Raw genomic sequence first — 16,584 nt, forward strand, 5'->3', positions numbered from 1 at the left:
AACAGAGTCACTGGGTGCTACAGAAGCTATGCTGCATAACACTGGCCTCGTGACCACTCAATAGCAAACCAATCTGATAAATAACATACAATAGGGGCTGGAGAGATGGCACAGTGGTTAAGAGCACTGTCTGTTCTTCTAAAGCACCCAGGTTTGAATCCCAGCACCCACATGACAGCTCACTACTGTCTGTAATTCCAGTTCCAAGAGATCTGATACCCTCACACCAATGCACATAAAATAAAAATTAAAGAAATTATTCTTTTAAAAATAACATACAGTAGTGTTTTAAGCAAGTCAGGAGAGATCTATTCTGGAACTCACACTTACTGGGATACAATGGGTGAGAATAGATTTGCTGGCCCCTCAGAATGGCCTTTTCTTGTAACCACCCATCCCAGTCATGCAGGATTTGATAGTATGTACCCTGATGCCTGTGAGATTTTCTTCTGGCAGATGAGACAGGCATACTGGATAGAAAGATGTCTCAGGCGGTGTTTGTCTATGCCTTTGTCAAACTCTCCCTGGTCCCCTTGCTTTTGAGTTGAATTATTAGGTCATCAGCAAGTATCCTCTCTAACAACCAGATTTACGACAGAGAACTAGGCCCCACTGGGTTACTGTTCTGTTGTAGTTTCAGTACTGTTCTTGTTCCAGAAATACTGGAAGTAGGAAGAAGTCCACAGACCCAGATATTGCTTTATTTACTATATATAAATTGGGTACAGCTTTCCGCTCATGTCACAATGGATTTCCCAGATTGTTTGCCTGTCTGTCTGTCCTTCTGTCTTAGACAGGGTCCCACTATGTAACCCTAGCTGGCATGGAACTCATTATATAGACCAATCTGGTCTCAAAATCAGACATCCACCTGCCTCTGCCCCGGACTTGCTGAGAATAAAGGCATGCCCCACCACGCCCTGCACAAGAATGACTTTTATGTTGGATGGAAGACGAGGGAAGAGGATGATGGCCAGAACCAAACACAGGCATCAAGGCAGCGTTTTCCACTGATTTATTTGCTTGTTTGAGCATGTATTTATTTTGGGGGGTGAGCCTAGCCTTTAATGACTGAGCCATCTCTCCAGCCCTTGAGCATGTATTTAAAGTCACTTTTGTGTTGACTTTTCCAAGGGTCCATGGGAGTTGTTATCTCTCGTCCAGCCCATCACTTGGCTCCAGTCTACAGTGAAGTGGTCCAATAAGCAGTCAGAACTGTGAGAAACTTACTTTCTTGGAGACACGTTCCCTCTCTGGATACAGGCTCCCAGCATCTTCCTTCTCCCAGTATGAGATTCCTGACAATCATGTGAAACATTCCCTCCCAATCCTATAGTTACCTCATAGTGGCGTCCAAATGCAAACCCAACCTGAGATTCAAATTTGATCTAGGGTTCTCTTTGCCTAGTGGATTGCTTAGTTTTTGTCTTGAAGGACCCAGTTGGTACTTTGTACAAAATAAGTGCCTCAAACAGCTGAGAGATCCCTGCCTTGTGAGATCTGGTATTATCTCCTTGTGTTAGTGTTGTCAGTTTAACAGGCACCTAGGAGACCAGCCTCAGGCACATCTATAGTTATCTTAATCAACTGGGCTTGACCATGTTTGTAAGGGTTTATTCTGATTGGTTTGTCTGAGGCAGGATAGCTGACTCCTTGTTTGTTAAGACAGGGGCTCTCTCTCTTTTTAAAGATTTATTTATTTATTATTATGTATACAGTGCTCTCGCTGCACATATGCCTACAGGCCAGAAGAGGACATCAGATCACATTATAGATGGTTGTGAGCCACCATGTGGCTGCTGGGAATTGAACTCAGGACCTCTGGAGGAGCAATCACTGCCCTTAACTTCTGAGCCATCTCTCCAGCCCAAAACAGGGTCTCTTTATGTGCTCCTGGCTGTCCTGAACTCACTATATAGATGAAGGTGGCATCTAACTCACAGAGCTCCACCTGTCTCTGCTTCCCAAGTGCTGAGAAGAGGGAAGTGCCACCATGCCATCTGTGGGAAGAACCACTCTAAAATAGAATCATGCGCTAGGGTTGGGTCCTAGATGACATAAACATGAGAAGGCTAGCTGCTTGGGAGCATCCTCTGCTCTCTTCTTACTGACTGCTGATGCCATGTGACCAGCTGCCTCAAGTCCCTGCATCCAGGACTTCTCCACCAATATAAACTGTACCCCTACAACCGTGAGCCAAAATAAACCCTTTTTTCTTTATGTCACTTTTGTCAGGCTATATTATCATAGCAACAGCAAAATCAACTAATGCATCCCTCGAGTCAGTACACAAATGCACCAAGTCTGTCACATGTCAATAAAGTCTCAGGAAAAAACACTAGTACAGCCACCTTCCTTTTGAAAAAGGTACCAAAAGCCGGTGATGGTGGCACACAACTTTAATCTCTGCACTCAAAGAGGCAGAGGCAGGTGAATCTTTATGAGTTTGAGGCCAGCCTAGTCTACAGAGAGTTCCAGTATATCCAAGACTACACAGAGAAACATTGTCTCAGAAAAAGAAAAGGGAGGAGGAAGGAGGAAGGAAGAAAGGAAGGAAGGAAGGAAGGAAGGAAGAAGTATGATAGTTACATTAGTATAGATTTAGCACATGACCAAAGTCAAGTGGAGCTAGAGCAAATGGTCTGAGGCACACAATCACCAAAGCAGAAAAGTAGGGAGACTGTGCAACATGGTGCAGAAATGTACCCTAGAGGGAATTTGTAACTGAGAACCAACAGGGAGGTCTGTGCCCTCGATCCAAGTTTGGGAAAGAATGAGTGAGTAGTACCATAAAGGAACACAAAGACAAAGTGAAAGTAACTCAACAAAGCCATTTCTTTTGTTAAAAGGGTGTGACGTAATCCAAACCCAGCCAATAAGCATATATGGCCAAGATGGCCTCTGAAGTGGTTCTATGTTTTGGGAGGATTAGGAGGTGTGTCCTCATTGAAGGAGGCGTGCCACTGGAGGTGGGCTATGAGGTTTCAGAAGCCTGCTACATTCTGAGTCTGTCTTTCTCTGCCACCTGCTAGTGGATCTGAGTTCTCACTGCTGCCCCCGTACCATGCCTACCTGCCTGCTGCTGTGCTCCATACCACGATAGTCATGAACCTCTGAAACTGTATTCCCTGGTTAAATGCTTTCCTCTATAAATGTCTTGGCCATGCTGTTTTGTCATGTCAATAGAACAGTGACTATGACAGCCTCTGACTTTTATCCTGCGTGTGTCTCTTCCCATTTGTGGAAGAATAAGAAGACTGGCTAATCAGTGAGAAAGTATGGGGAGCCATCATTTTGTTTTGGAGTGCTTAACAGAAGCAGGCCAGAGAACTTACGACCTTGGATTGCAAACTCTTACACAGCCTTGAGGACTTGGCAAGATACTTATGTTGGCTAACTTCCTAGATAAGAAAGTTTACAAACCCTTTCTCAGATCTAGCCAATGGACAAGACATTCTCCACAGCTGAGTGGAGAGTGGGGACTGACTCAGACATGAACTCTGGTGCCCCATATTTGACCACTTCCCCGTGGTGGGGTGTCCCAGCCAGCCAGGGTTCGACTAAAGCTCGGGAGGAGAATCAACCTGTATGAAGGACAGAACACAAGACACGAAGAAATGGGGGCAAGTCTGGATTCTGATCAAACCTCATTTATTGAAAAATTTCACAGGGTTTTTATAGGCACAGGGGCATGGGTATTTGTGTAAGCGAGGGTTGCTATGGATACCTAGCTGCAGGCTATCTCAAGACACAGGGAATTCCAGGCAGGTTCACAATGTTCTGCCACACCAAATATTTTGCTCTATCTTTATCTAGTCTAACTGATCAACCATAACAGGGTGGCTCCATCTTAATCCAGGGTCAGCTGGTTTCTGGTAAATGACAGACTGCTGGAGAAATAGAAGCCTAAAGGTGCATGCTCTGACAAGGTGGCTGAACACTGGCCATATGGCCTACTGTCCCCAACAGTGGGGAGGCCTGGTAGCACTCAGAGAAAGAATAATCAGGCTACCAAGATGAGACTTGATAGCCTATGACCATATAGTGGGGGAGGAGGTCCCCCTCGGCCACAGACATAGAGCAGGGAATAGGGTGACAGTGGGAGGAAGGGAAGGAGAACGAGAAGATACAAGGGATGGGATAACAATCGAGATGTAATCTGAATAAATTCATTAAATTAAAAAAATTACTTAAATAGCAAAAAAGAAAAAAAAAAAAGAAAGCTTATTATTGCCAGGCGTGGTGGCACACGCCATTAATCCCAGCACTAGGGAGGCAGAGGCAGGTGGATCTCTGTGACTTCAAGGCCAGCCTGCTCTACAAAGCAAGTTCAGGATAGCCAAGATAACACAGAGAAACCCTCTCTTTAAAAACAAAAAACAACAACAACAACAAAGAAAGAAAGAAAGAAAGAAAAAACAAAAAAAGAAAAGAAAGTTTATTATTAGTTCCAGGTGAAGATGTGAGCTTGATGTACTTCTTTGGCCTTGAGATAAAAGAAGTCTAAGGATATAGATAACTAAAGTGATTGGTAGCTTTTGTTCCTGTCCCAAGAATCTTCTGGTTCACACGGATGAGTACTGTATAAAAGTATCTGAGAAAAATAAACTCGGGACTACAATATTTACTGTTAGTCCTCCCGAATACTTGTCTTTTTTTTTTTTTTTTTCCCTTATCTCCTTTGCCATGTCTTTTCTATCTTTTCCTATACCTATTTTATTTCTCCATCATCACGCCCCATATCCAGGTACTGGTTGAGTCTGCCAGCTGGCACCGGCAAGGCGACCAAACAGGGACCTGAGACACGAGGGAGTACATGAAGGACATCAGGGAAATACAAGCTCAGATCAATTAAGAAGGGCTGGAGAGATGGCTCAGAGGTTAAGAGCACTGACTGCTGTTCCAAAGGTCCTGAGTTCAATTCCCAGCAACCACATGGTGGCTCATAACCATCTATAATGAGATCTGGTGCCCTCTTCTGGCCTGCGGGTGTACATGCAGGCATAGCATTGTATACATAATAAATAAATTAATTAAAAAAAAAAAAAACTGCTGCGAGTGAATCTTTGGGACTATGGAATGGAACGGAAATAGTAGCTTCCTCTTTGTACGTATGCTTAAAAGTGTGCTCCAGGCTAGAAGAGTGAAAATAGGACAGCAGCAGTTAAGTAATTTTTAGACTTTGTTGTACAAGTATGGCCATGGTTTCTGGAAGAAGATGCTGTAAATATAGAAACCTGGAAAAAGGTGGAGGGAAAGTTACAAGGTTATTATGATGTACATAGGCCTGGTAAGGTTCCAACAGATGCCTTTTGTCTCTGGGCACTTTTTAAATTTATTATTATTATTATTATTATCATTATTATTATGATGATGATGATGATGATGATGTTTTTTCGAGACAGGTTTCTCTGTGTAGCCTTGGCTGTCCTGGACTCGCTTTGTAGACCAGGCTGGCCTCGAACTCACAGCGATCCGCCTGCCTCTGCCTCCCGAGTGCTGGGGTTAAAAGGCGTGCGCCACCACGCCCACCTCTTCTCTGGGCACTTATAAGGGACAGTTTAGACTCTAGGCATGAGAAAGAAGAGCTAGAAACTGAAATTACAAAGGATGCTTCAATGCTCTGAAAAAGTAAAGCTAAGCCTTCTGCTCTGCTTGAGCCTGCGTGTACAGAGCCTGCTAATGAGCTGTTGCTCTCTGAGGATTCGGAGGATTCTTTGGATCCTGACGATGTAGAGGAAGAGGCTGGTAAATACTGTAATGAAGACCCTCCTCTTGTTGATAATTAGCTGAAAAAGATAGTAATACACAGGCTCTTCAGACAGCTTTTTCAATGCTAGCAGTGCAGATGAAACATTTTAAAGAACAAATTAAATCCTTAAATCAATCGGAATGGCTTTCTAGATTGCAGATAAAGAAATCTCCAGATAGCAGGACTGGATCCTCCTTCATTTGAGGATTCTCCTCCTGTCATAGCCATGTTTGAAAATGCTCAGAATTCTAAGCCCATGTCTATTAGACCTACAACCATGTCTCCTCTGCAAGCCGCCTCATGTAAAGCTAACGATAAGGAGAGGACATTCAAGGATTTCAGTTGGCATGGCCAGTTTTTGAAGATGTTGATGCTCAGGGTCAGAGAGTAAGATCTCATAGACCCGTTCCTTTCAAGCAGTTAAAGGAGCTTGTGCTCCGTGTGGACCTACCGCCCCCTTTACTCAGGCTTCTCTTGAATCTTTGTCTACTGAGGCTTTACCACATGGAGATTGGAAACAAAGGCTAAAGCCTGCCTCTCAGGAGCTGATTTTTTTTACCATGGGAATCAGACTTGCAGAACACTGCCAAAATACTGCTGATTTGAATAGAGCCCAAAATATGGGAACTACTTATGGGATGTTGGCCGGAGAAGGTCAATTTAGGGAATTGGGTTAACAGCTTGGATTTAACCCAGGAGTTTATGCTCAAATAAATGCAGCTGCCAAAAGAGCTTGGTATAAACTCCCCTCTACAAGAAGGCAAACTGAAGATTTATCAAAAAGCAGACAGGGACCAGATGAACCTTTCCAGGATTTTGTGGTTCGTTTAATAAAAACGGCAAGTCAATTATTAGGAGATTCTGATAATGCCTTGTTGTTGGTTAAACAGTCAGCTTATGAGACCGCCAATGTAGCCTGCCAGGCTGCTATCCACCCATTCAAAAAGAAAGGAACTATTGCAGATTACATGTGTTTATGTTCTGATAGTGGACCTGAAGAGCCCAGCCTCATCTAAGGATGGCCAGCTTGTGTTTAAATTTCCACTACCTCAGGAATGTGCTTGCCTCTCCTAGTTGAGAAAGTCCACAACTATTGTTAGCTCACTCAGAAAACCGTGCCCTTTCTCCTGCCTGTGCCCTTTCTCCCACCTGTGCCCTTTCTCCCACCTGCGCCTTTTTCTCTTGCCCACGCCCTTTTCTCCCACCCCTGCCATTACTTAGCCAATCGTTGTAAAGGTTAACTAACCGATCATGTATGTACTAATCATCCCCTGATAGTTCTGCTTCTGTGAGGGTATAATAAGCCTATGCTCCTGTTCTTCGGGGTCGTCCAACTCTTCTGATCTTGGTGGACCCCGGAGCCTCGGCTCAATAAAATTCCTTTGCTTTTGCATCGACTCTGGACTCTGGCTCTCAAACAGGCTTTCAGGAATAGACTCAGGTCATCGGAGTCTAGCATACGGAGGTCCCACCGAGATCTGAAGCCCTTTGAGGACCAGACTCCAGCCGAGGAATAAGAAATATCAGGACATTCTCCACAACTGAGTGGAGAGTGGGATCTGACTTTCACACGAACTCTGGTGCCTCATATTTGACCACATCCCCTGGATGGGGAGACCTGGTGGCACTCAGAGGAAGGATAGCAGGCTACCAAGAAGAGAGTTGATGCCCTATGAGCATATACAGGGGGAGGAGGGTCCCTTCAGTCACAGCCATAGGGGAGGGGAGTAAGGGGAAAATGGGAGGGAGGGAGGAATGGGAGGATACAAGGAATGGGATAAGAATTTAGATGTAATATGAATAAATTAATAAAATATATTTTTTAAAAAGAAGAAATATCAGAAATGTCTTGTTTCTTGTCTGTGTCTATGTGGTTCTGTCTGTTACCCCTCACTTTTACTATGAATCTGGTTCGCGAACGTTCGGTCTGGGCTGAGAAAACAACATATGGGGAATCACTTTGCCTAGGTTAAGGAAGACGTGTCTCCACCTAGATCGAGGAAGCAACCATGTTGCCCTTGTGTCCTCGCAAAAGTCGGGGTCCCCAGGGAGCTGCCCCCGCTGGGGAATAGTGTCCCCGCCTGGGTGGACTCAGAAGATGCTCTCTAAGTCCCAGAAGTAGGGTGAAATAGCCCCTCTCCAACCTATGCGCGAGCGCTTTGCTCTTGCTGGAGAGGGTACCAGACTCTGCTCACAGGTCCGGGCCGCGCGAGGGCAGAAGCGTGGCCTGTGTGTGGTTTTCCCCGGCTGTCTGTTCTGCAGCATCCGTGGCAGGGGCGTTGGCTCTGTGGTTTCACCTGTGTGTGGTTTCTTCTGCGCCCATGGCAGGGCCACTGGTTTGTGATATGTAGTGTTGATTGAGACTGGTGGACAGAAAAAAGAGACAAACAACCTCAAGGTTGGGAGATGTAGCACGTTGCTCCCGCAGTGTGGCAGATGTCTCACTACCTGTGTGCACCAGGAAGTCTGATTTTGTCTGTTTGTGCTTTGTTTCCTTTTTTGTCTTTGTGTGACTCTTGTGACTAAGAATCTTTTGTAAGCATTCCAGACCAGGTCTGGTTTTCTGATTCAGGCAGAGCCCGGTTATGGGATAGGCTGTTTGGAATTTGGTTTCTGGCAGAACGGAGCCTGCTGGCTCTCAGGACAGTGGCAGTTCTGAGTCTTGGTCCTTTTCTCTTGCCATACTGGTACATTTGTTTTGTCTTTCTGTTTGCTCCTAACATTCGCTTTGTCTTTCTGTTTGCTTGTAACCATCTCAGTTCTAGAAATGGGCCAGGTCTCAAGCATGGCAGCTTGAGTCTAGTGCTGCCCACCTTCCACTCGAATACTTGGCTGCTTGACAGCGTGTCCCAAGTACGAAAGGCACCCTGAGGCCATTAGATCCTTGCTGGTTCAAAATACATGAGCCCTCTGCCAGCTGAGGCATCCCTGCTCCCCACCTGCTTGCGCTCTCTGGCTTGAATGTGTAGCGCTAGGAGAGACGTGGAAACAGGATTGCTAAGGTATGCCTACTTCCTCCTTATCTTTTAAAATGTCCCACCATTTGTGCTGAACAAGCACCAAAATGACACTGGAACTGCAGGGTTTTGGGAGTGGCTGCTGTTTGGCCTTGGTGAAGGCTTTTCCCAGCTTGCAGTCTGCTCCCAAGCCTGGCTCTCCAAGCGTGGTTTGTCTGCCTATCTTAAAATGTATTAATGTATGTAGCCACTATATGTTTGATTTAAATGTATAAATTTATTATGTTCTGCACACCTTACTTATAAATTACTGGTTATTAAAGATGGTTAACAAAAAAATGTTTCTTTAACATATGTAACAAAAGGTTAACTTAAACTTTTAAGTTAGAGCCATTCTAAGGAAGCATTCTAAGGCATAAGCATAATGGTCTCTACAGGTACTTTTAAATTAAGGTTTTTGTGTAATTACTGTGCTGATTTAGAACTAGACTTATAAAAGATAAGGTCTAAAACAATGTTTCTTTAATAAGGTATTAAAGCTGCATATCCAGGCTATGTACTGTGAACTCTTACCTAAAGATTTGTAATTTTCTTATTGAGTGTGATGCTTAAAATTTAAGTTCAAATGCTTGTTTAAAAGACACTTTTAAGTTAAAAATATTCATTTTAGAGCTATTCAACTAAATTTTTTACACTGTTAAAATTTGGCTTTTGTCTTCCAAATTAATTATGTTCTACCTTCATTCTCAAAAAGGTAAAAATCGCTGCCTTAAGAATATGTTTGGCTTTATTTTTTGAATGTGGCTGTGTTTTTAATTGCCCACCACAGCATCTCAGCCATCTTGGCTAAGGGCAGTCACATGGCTGGGAAACACCTTGCTGTAGCCTCTCTACCATCTTGGCTAAGGGTAGTCACAAGGTTGGCAGCCAGTTTAGTTGTGGGAGACTCACACCTCTCTAAGGCTGCCAACCACATTCAGTTGCCTTGCTCAGCACCAAGGACAACCTCTGTCTTTTAAGCTAGTTTTTTTTTTTTGTTTTGTTTTTTGCTTTTTTTGGATTTTTTTCCCTGTTCAATCTTAATGATAAAATGTGACAAAATCAGCAAGATTACCAGTCCATCAATGAACTGCGTCTATGATTAAAAGTTTAGCTTTGATATTAGTTCAGAAATAGATTTAAAGTTGTACTAATAACTGATACAATTTACGGTCAGCTATATCAGTGAATCAGTTGCCTGATAGTTAATGAAACAATTCCAAGAGAATGATGCCTCATTCCCTTGGTGGAATAGATGGGTTCTGGTTGTTCAAATCTTTGTATATTGATACAAAATTAGGGTTTTATATATATATATATTACTATGGAATTTTTTATTTTTTTATTTTTTTCCATTTTATTATTTTATTCATATTACATCTCGATTGTTAGCCCTTCCCCTGTTTCCTCCCATTCTTCCCTCCCTCCACTTCCTCCCTTCTCCCCTCCCCTATGTCTGTAATTGAGGGAGACCTCTTCACCCTATATATGCTCTTAGAATATCGAGTCTCTTCTTGGTAACTTGCTATCCTTCCTCTGAGTGCCACCAGGCCTCCCCATAGGGTTATATTTTAATTACAGCATTCTGTATATCAACTCTTTTAAGGGATTGTGCCTATGTAATTCTCAAAATGCTGTGTGCAGTTCCAGTCCTTTTAAAAAGCTACTATTGCACAACTGTTTAGGATAATTAAAGCTTATGGTTTTGTTAGGTACTAGTTCAGTTAATCGCAGGTATTTTCTAAAATAATAAGCCAATACACAGCTAAAAAACAAGCAATTCAGATATACTAAAATTAGACAGATGTGGTCCTCTAGCACTTATCTGCAGATTATAGATTATAACATTCCGTTTTATGTTTGTAAGATGTAGTTTCGAGGGGCTGGAGAGATGGCTCAGCGGTTAAGAGCACTGACTGCTCTTCCAGAGGCCATGAGTTCAATTCCCAGCAACCACATGGTGGCCCACAACCATCTCTAATGTGATCTGTGCCCTCCTCTGGCCTGCAGGTGTACATGTAGGCAGAGCACTGTATACATAATAAATAAATCTTAAAAAAAAAAAAAAAGATGTAGTTTTGAGCAGATAGCTAAAGACAAACAAGGATTGAGCACAGATATGCTGTTCCTCAAGATCTGCTGAAAATGACATTAAATATTTAAACTAATTATGACAGAAAAGTCTACATACACTGTAGCGGTAATTCCCATAGTCTCTGAGAAGATTTGGCATGGCATATGACTCCAACTCTGGATTGTGGTTTCTAACCACTGGGCAAAACTGCCCCAACACTTCAACTACTGCTAGGCCCAGCACGTACTGTGGACAAACTGGACACCTGGAGAGTCATTGTCTCACGTTGCTGAATAGGAGGTGAGGTCAATCTCTTCTGTGTTCTCCTTCCACAGAAACAGCCTCTCATCTTCTGTGCCTCTGTGCCTGATGGCCAGACTGTCTCTGCCCATGGTGCCATATTACTACAGGAGATGACTGGGAGAACTGTCTAGGGACCAGGATATAACTAGTCACCTCTGCCATTATGATGGGCACATAATATTGTCTAGGTTACAATTCATCCTTCTCAAGTCTCTGATTACGTTGATGGCTGAGCCAATGGCTGCTTTGTAGTTAGAGAACAGTTAGATCTACTGTTAGTACACTAGTCAACTCATTAGCTAGTTAGAACTACTAGGTACTAGGTCTCTTTTCTTATTTAAAAAGACAACAAGCTTGCCTTGCTCATAGGTTTCATGTTAAATAAAAAAGTTTTTAGAGTAACTCAACTGCCTGTGTCTCTCAGTGAATAACTGGATTAAAAAGGGTGTGGTTTATATAAGGTCTGAGGATCTGAAAGTTAAGTTAGCCAAGTAAAGCATCTGAGGGCTTGAGAAATTGTTTAAAGGTTGATATATGCAAGATAAGAATGTTAAAAGGTCTAAGAAACTGTTCCAAGAAGGTGTTTTAAGGTTGTCTATAAGAAAGAGTTTCAAGGTGAAATGCAAGTGTTTAAGAGTCTGAGAAAGTGCTTAATATTTGAGGGTCTAAGAAAGTGTTTAAATGTTGGTAAGTGCAAGTTATAAAAGTTAAAGGATCTTAAGAGAAGTTTTAAGGTACGTAAGTACAAGTTATAGATTTTAAATGAGATCAACGGTTATAACAAGCTGGTAGAGTACTGGTTGCTTATTTTTGTTTGTTGTTGTTGGTTTTGGTTTTGTTTTTTTTTTTGTTTGTTTGTTTGTTTGTTTTGAGACAGGGTCTCTCTGTGTTAGCCTTGATTGTCCTGGACTTCGCTTTGCAGACCATGCTGGCCTCAAACTCACAGCGATCCATCTGCCTCTGCCTCCTGAGTACTAGCATTAAAGGCATGCACCACCACCGCCCGGCCATACAAGTTATAGATTTAAAATAAGATCAATGGTTATAATAAACTGGTAGAGTATTGGCTGCTTAATAATCAGTCCCAAGCTCAAAATTCTAATTTCCCTTTGGTTGTATTCTGAATATAGACTTAGGGTTGCTTCTCATCATGCTAAAAATGAGTCTGTCCAACCTGTATATCAAATCTTCTGGACTGAGAAAAGAATGTTCATGCTTTTACTGGGTTCCAAAGGCATAAGCTATCTTATAGAGACAACTTTAACTTCTGTCCCTAGTCTGTACTTGTGTCAGCAGATTTTTACCTGGCTAACAGACTCCATCCAGAGCTGCTGAGATCTGGACCTGCTGGAAGCTGATGTAAACCAGATGTGACTACTTCCTGTCTCTTCAGCTGGATCAGCTAAACAGATGCTTTGATAAGTGCCCCATTACCTAGCCTTTGACTAGCTCTTCAGCCTCCCTGGAGTCACTGATAACAGCGCCCCTAATGTCAGCAGGAAGAAGCTACAGAAGAAACGAATGGTTTCGCCCATTTTCCCACTTTATAGGCTAAAAATGCTAAGTCAAGGACAACTCTCTGGCACGAGGACAATGGTTATAAGAAAATAGACTCTTAGTTCTGGTTAAACCAGTCATGCTTTGTGCCCTCCCTTATACCAAGCAAAGATTGGGTGCCATCCAGCTAATAGGCATTAGGACAAGGTACTTGGCCCTACAACAGGCCAACTCAGAAAAATAAGTTTCAGAAAGACCCATGATTAGGTCTTCAATGAACTTGTCAGAAGGGGAAATGTAGGGGCAAAATTAATGCCATATCCTATACGTAATTTATATTCTGCAATTAATGATGGTCTGTATGAGAACTTGTCCTCTAGGTGCCCTTCTCCCTGCGTTCTGAGAATGACACCTGCCAGCACTCTCCAGAAACTCCACCGGAACAATTAGATACAATTAATGCCCAATGATCCTCTGAGATAAAACAACTTCCCTGGAGATTCAGCCTCCTGGACCCAACCTGCCTGAAGGTCCACATTCCTGAGACTCATGCCCCCTGCTTATGGTTTTTTCCTTACTTCTCTGTGACCCCAACCCCTAATTATAGTTTTTCCTTATAAACCCATTACCCTTGAAGCTCCAGTACCATTCTCCTATCCTGCTGTGTCAAAAAGGATGGTGATCCGAAGCTCTGAGCCCATAATACAGGACCCTGTATATCAAGTCATGGTGGCCTTTTTCATGGTTCTGAAACAACAGCACTCTAGACTTAATGACAGAGAATGAACCTTTATTCCAGGATTGAAATAGTTACAATAGAAAATGGGGGAACAAAGGGTCCAGCCTGACCTAAGGATGGCCAGCTTGTGTTTAAATTTCCACTACCTCAGGAATTGTGCTTACCCCTCCTAGTTGAGAAAGTCCACAACTATGTTTAGCTCACTCGGAAAACCATGCCCTTTCTCCTGCCCGCGCCCTTTCTCCCACCCGATCATGTCTGTACTAATCACTCCCTGCTAGTCCTGCTTCTGTGAGGGCATGAAAAGCCCATGCTCCTGCTCTTCCGGGTCTTCCAACTCTTCTCAGCTGGACCCCAGCACTTGGCTCAATAAAATTCCTTTGCTTTTACACCTACTCTGGACTCTGGCTCTTAATCGGGCTCTAGCCAACCCTCCTATAGCCAGGGTCTCGCTACGACTACAGCATTGGAAAGGAAAATGTTAAGAGAGGCTTTATTTCAACAGAATAGATCAGGCCCTCCAGGTAGTTGTTTTGGATGGGGTCAGATGGAACATCGTGTTATAGAATGTCCAAATGAGAAGAAAAAAAAAAAAGGTAAGCATAAATTTAAAAAAGAAAAAGAAAAATCACCTTGTGTGTGTCCTAGATGCTAATGGGGGAAGCACTGGACAAAGGAGTGCAGACCAGAGAGAGATGCACAAGGAAATCCTTCATGGCAGGGAAATGGGTGGAGGGGCCTGCCTCAGGCCCCGCAACAATGTGATGGGGCAATACAGAATTTTATTCCACAGCAAGGAAATCCGTCCAGGATTTCATCAGAGCAACCCCAGGCGGCGCAGGACTGGACCTCAGTCCCACCTCCTACACAATGTTAACCCCTGATGTGGGAACGCAAACCCACGCAACTGGGATTTTTGGGCCTCTTAATACAGTGCGTTTGATTCTTGGGAGGAGTACTACAACCATGAAAGGCATTTTTGTACAACCAGGAGTTATTGACAATGACTGTACTGGGTAAGTTAAGGTTATGGTATATTCACCTACTACTATTTCAGTAGTTCTTATAGGACAGCATATAGCGCAAATATTAATCCCTCAGATCAAAACAAAAAATATGTGTCAGAATAAAGAAAGAAGAAATTAAGGATTTGGTTCTTCTGGTGCTTACTGGATTCAAGCTACTGGGTCCCAGCAGCCTGAGTTATCTTTAATTATAAATGGAAAAGAACTTTGTGGTTTGCTTGATACTGAGGCCGATGTATCAATTATTTCTGCTAATTAATGGCCTCAAAATTGGTCTAAACAGTTTACCACAACTCATTTACAAGAAATAGGTCAAAGTCAAGATACTGAACATATATTCCAAATAAAGTAATTGCTAAACAAATGTTAAGCCATGGACTTTTGCCAAATCAAGAGTTAGGAAAAACAAGACAAGGTATTAAGAAGCCTATGTTGCCCATTCTTCATTCTTCGAGGGTGGGATTGGGGTATTCTTAGAGGAGGTCCCTGGACAGCCTCTACTCCATGCAGATCCCATGACTTGGAGAAATAATGTACCTGTGTGGTGAATCAGTGGCCTCTTTCTATTGAAAAAATTCAGGCCACAGAGCAGTTAGTACAGGAACAGCTTGATAGCGGTCGCACAGCTCCTTCTAATTCTCCCTGGAATTCTCCAATTTTTGTTATTAAAAAGACTTTGGGAAAATGGAGATTATTACGAGATCTTAGAAAAGTACACGAGACTATGGAATTGATTGGAGCTTTATAACCAGACTTACCTGCCCCCTCTGCAACTCTTAAGGATACTTATAAGATTATTTTGGATTTGAAAGATTGCTTTTAATCTATTCCTCTGGCTCCTAAAGACTGTAAAAGATTTGCTTTTAGTGTGCTATCAAAAAATTTTTAGAGAACCAATGAAGACATCATTGGTTAGTTTTGCCCTCAAGACATGACAAATAGTCTAATTTTATGTCAAAAATTCATAGCTCAAGTAGTTACCAAAACTAGGCAAGTTTGTGCTTAGGTATATATAATTAATTACATGGGTGATATATTTTTGGCTTGTAAGCAGAAAGTATTATTGTTGGCAGCTTTTGCTCATTTACAGCAGGCATTGAAGGAACAAGATCTGATAATATCATCTAAAAAGGTACAGACTGAACCTCCTTAATAATATCTTGGTCATAAGTTATAACCTAAAACAGTTATGCCTCAAAAGATTCAGGTCAGGAAGAATGTACTAAAGACTTTGAAATTTTTTCAAAAATTATTGGAGGATATTATTTGGCTTTGACCATATTTGAAAATTGCTACTGGGGAATTAAAACCATTGTTTGATATTCTTCAAGGGATTCTAATTCTTTGGGAGAGAGAATTGACTAAAGCTTTGGCAAAAGTAAAACTTGCAATAGAAAATCAACAAATACAATATATTGATTATAATTTAGACTTAGAAGCCTATGTTTTAACTACTAAACATACTCCTACAGCTGTTTTATGGAAAAAGGCCCTTTATTATGGATTCATCTCCCTGTATCTCCTTTTAAAGTATTAACTCCTTACTATGAATCTGTTGCATATTCAATTCAATTAATAAGAGAACAATCACATAACTATTTTGCTATTAAAGCTGCTGTTATAAAAATCTATTTTATTAATCAGCAGACTGATTGGTTATTTCAAAATAGGATACATGGGCCATATCTTTGGCTCATTTCATGGGGGAAAATAGATAATCACTACCCTAAAGATAAGTTATTGAAATTTAACATTTTTCATACTTTAGTTTTCCCAAAGATAGTAAAAGAAAGCCCCATCCCTGAAGCTCCAGTAGTTTTTACTGATGGTTCATCCAATGGAGCTGCGGTATATGTGATCCAAGGTCAAAAATATATACTGAAAACGTGTTCTGCTTCAGCACAAACAGCATAATTAAGAGCTGTGGCAGTTGTGTTTGAAGTGTTGGCACACAACTCTTTTAAGTTGTGTACAGACAGGCAATATGTGGCTCGAGCATTACAAGTAACAGAAACAGTACCATATACAGAAACATTCAATACTCAAATTCAATTATTGTTCTCAAATACAGAGATATTTGCTTAAGAGAACACGCCCTTGTTTTATAGGATATTAGAGCACATTCAGGTTTACCTGGTCCTTTATCTAAAGGAAATGAATGTACAGACCAGGATACTCGACAAATATTTCTTTCTCAA

This window comes from Acomys russatus, chromosome 24, assembly GCF_903995435.1.
Source record: "Acomys russatus chromosome 24, mAcoRus1.1, whole genome shotgun sequence".
In the NCBI taxonomy this organism is placed as follows: Eukaryota; Metazoa; Chordata; class Mammalia; order Rodentia; family Muridae; genus Acomys; species Acomys russatus.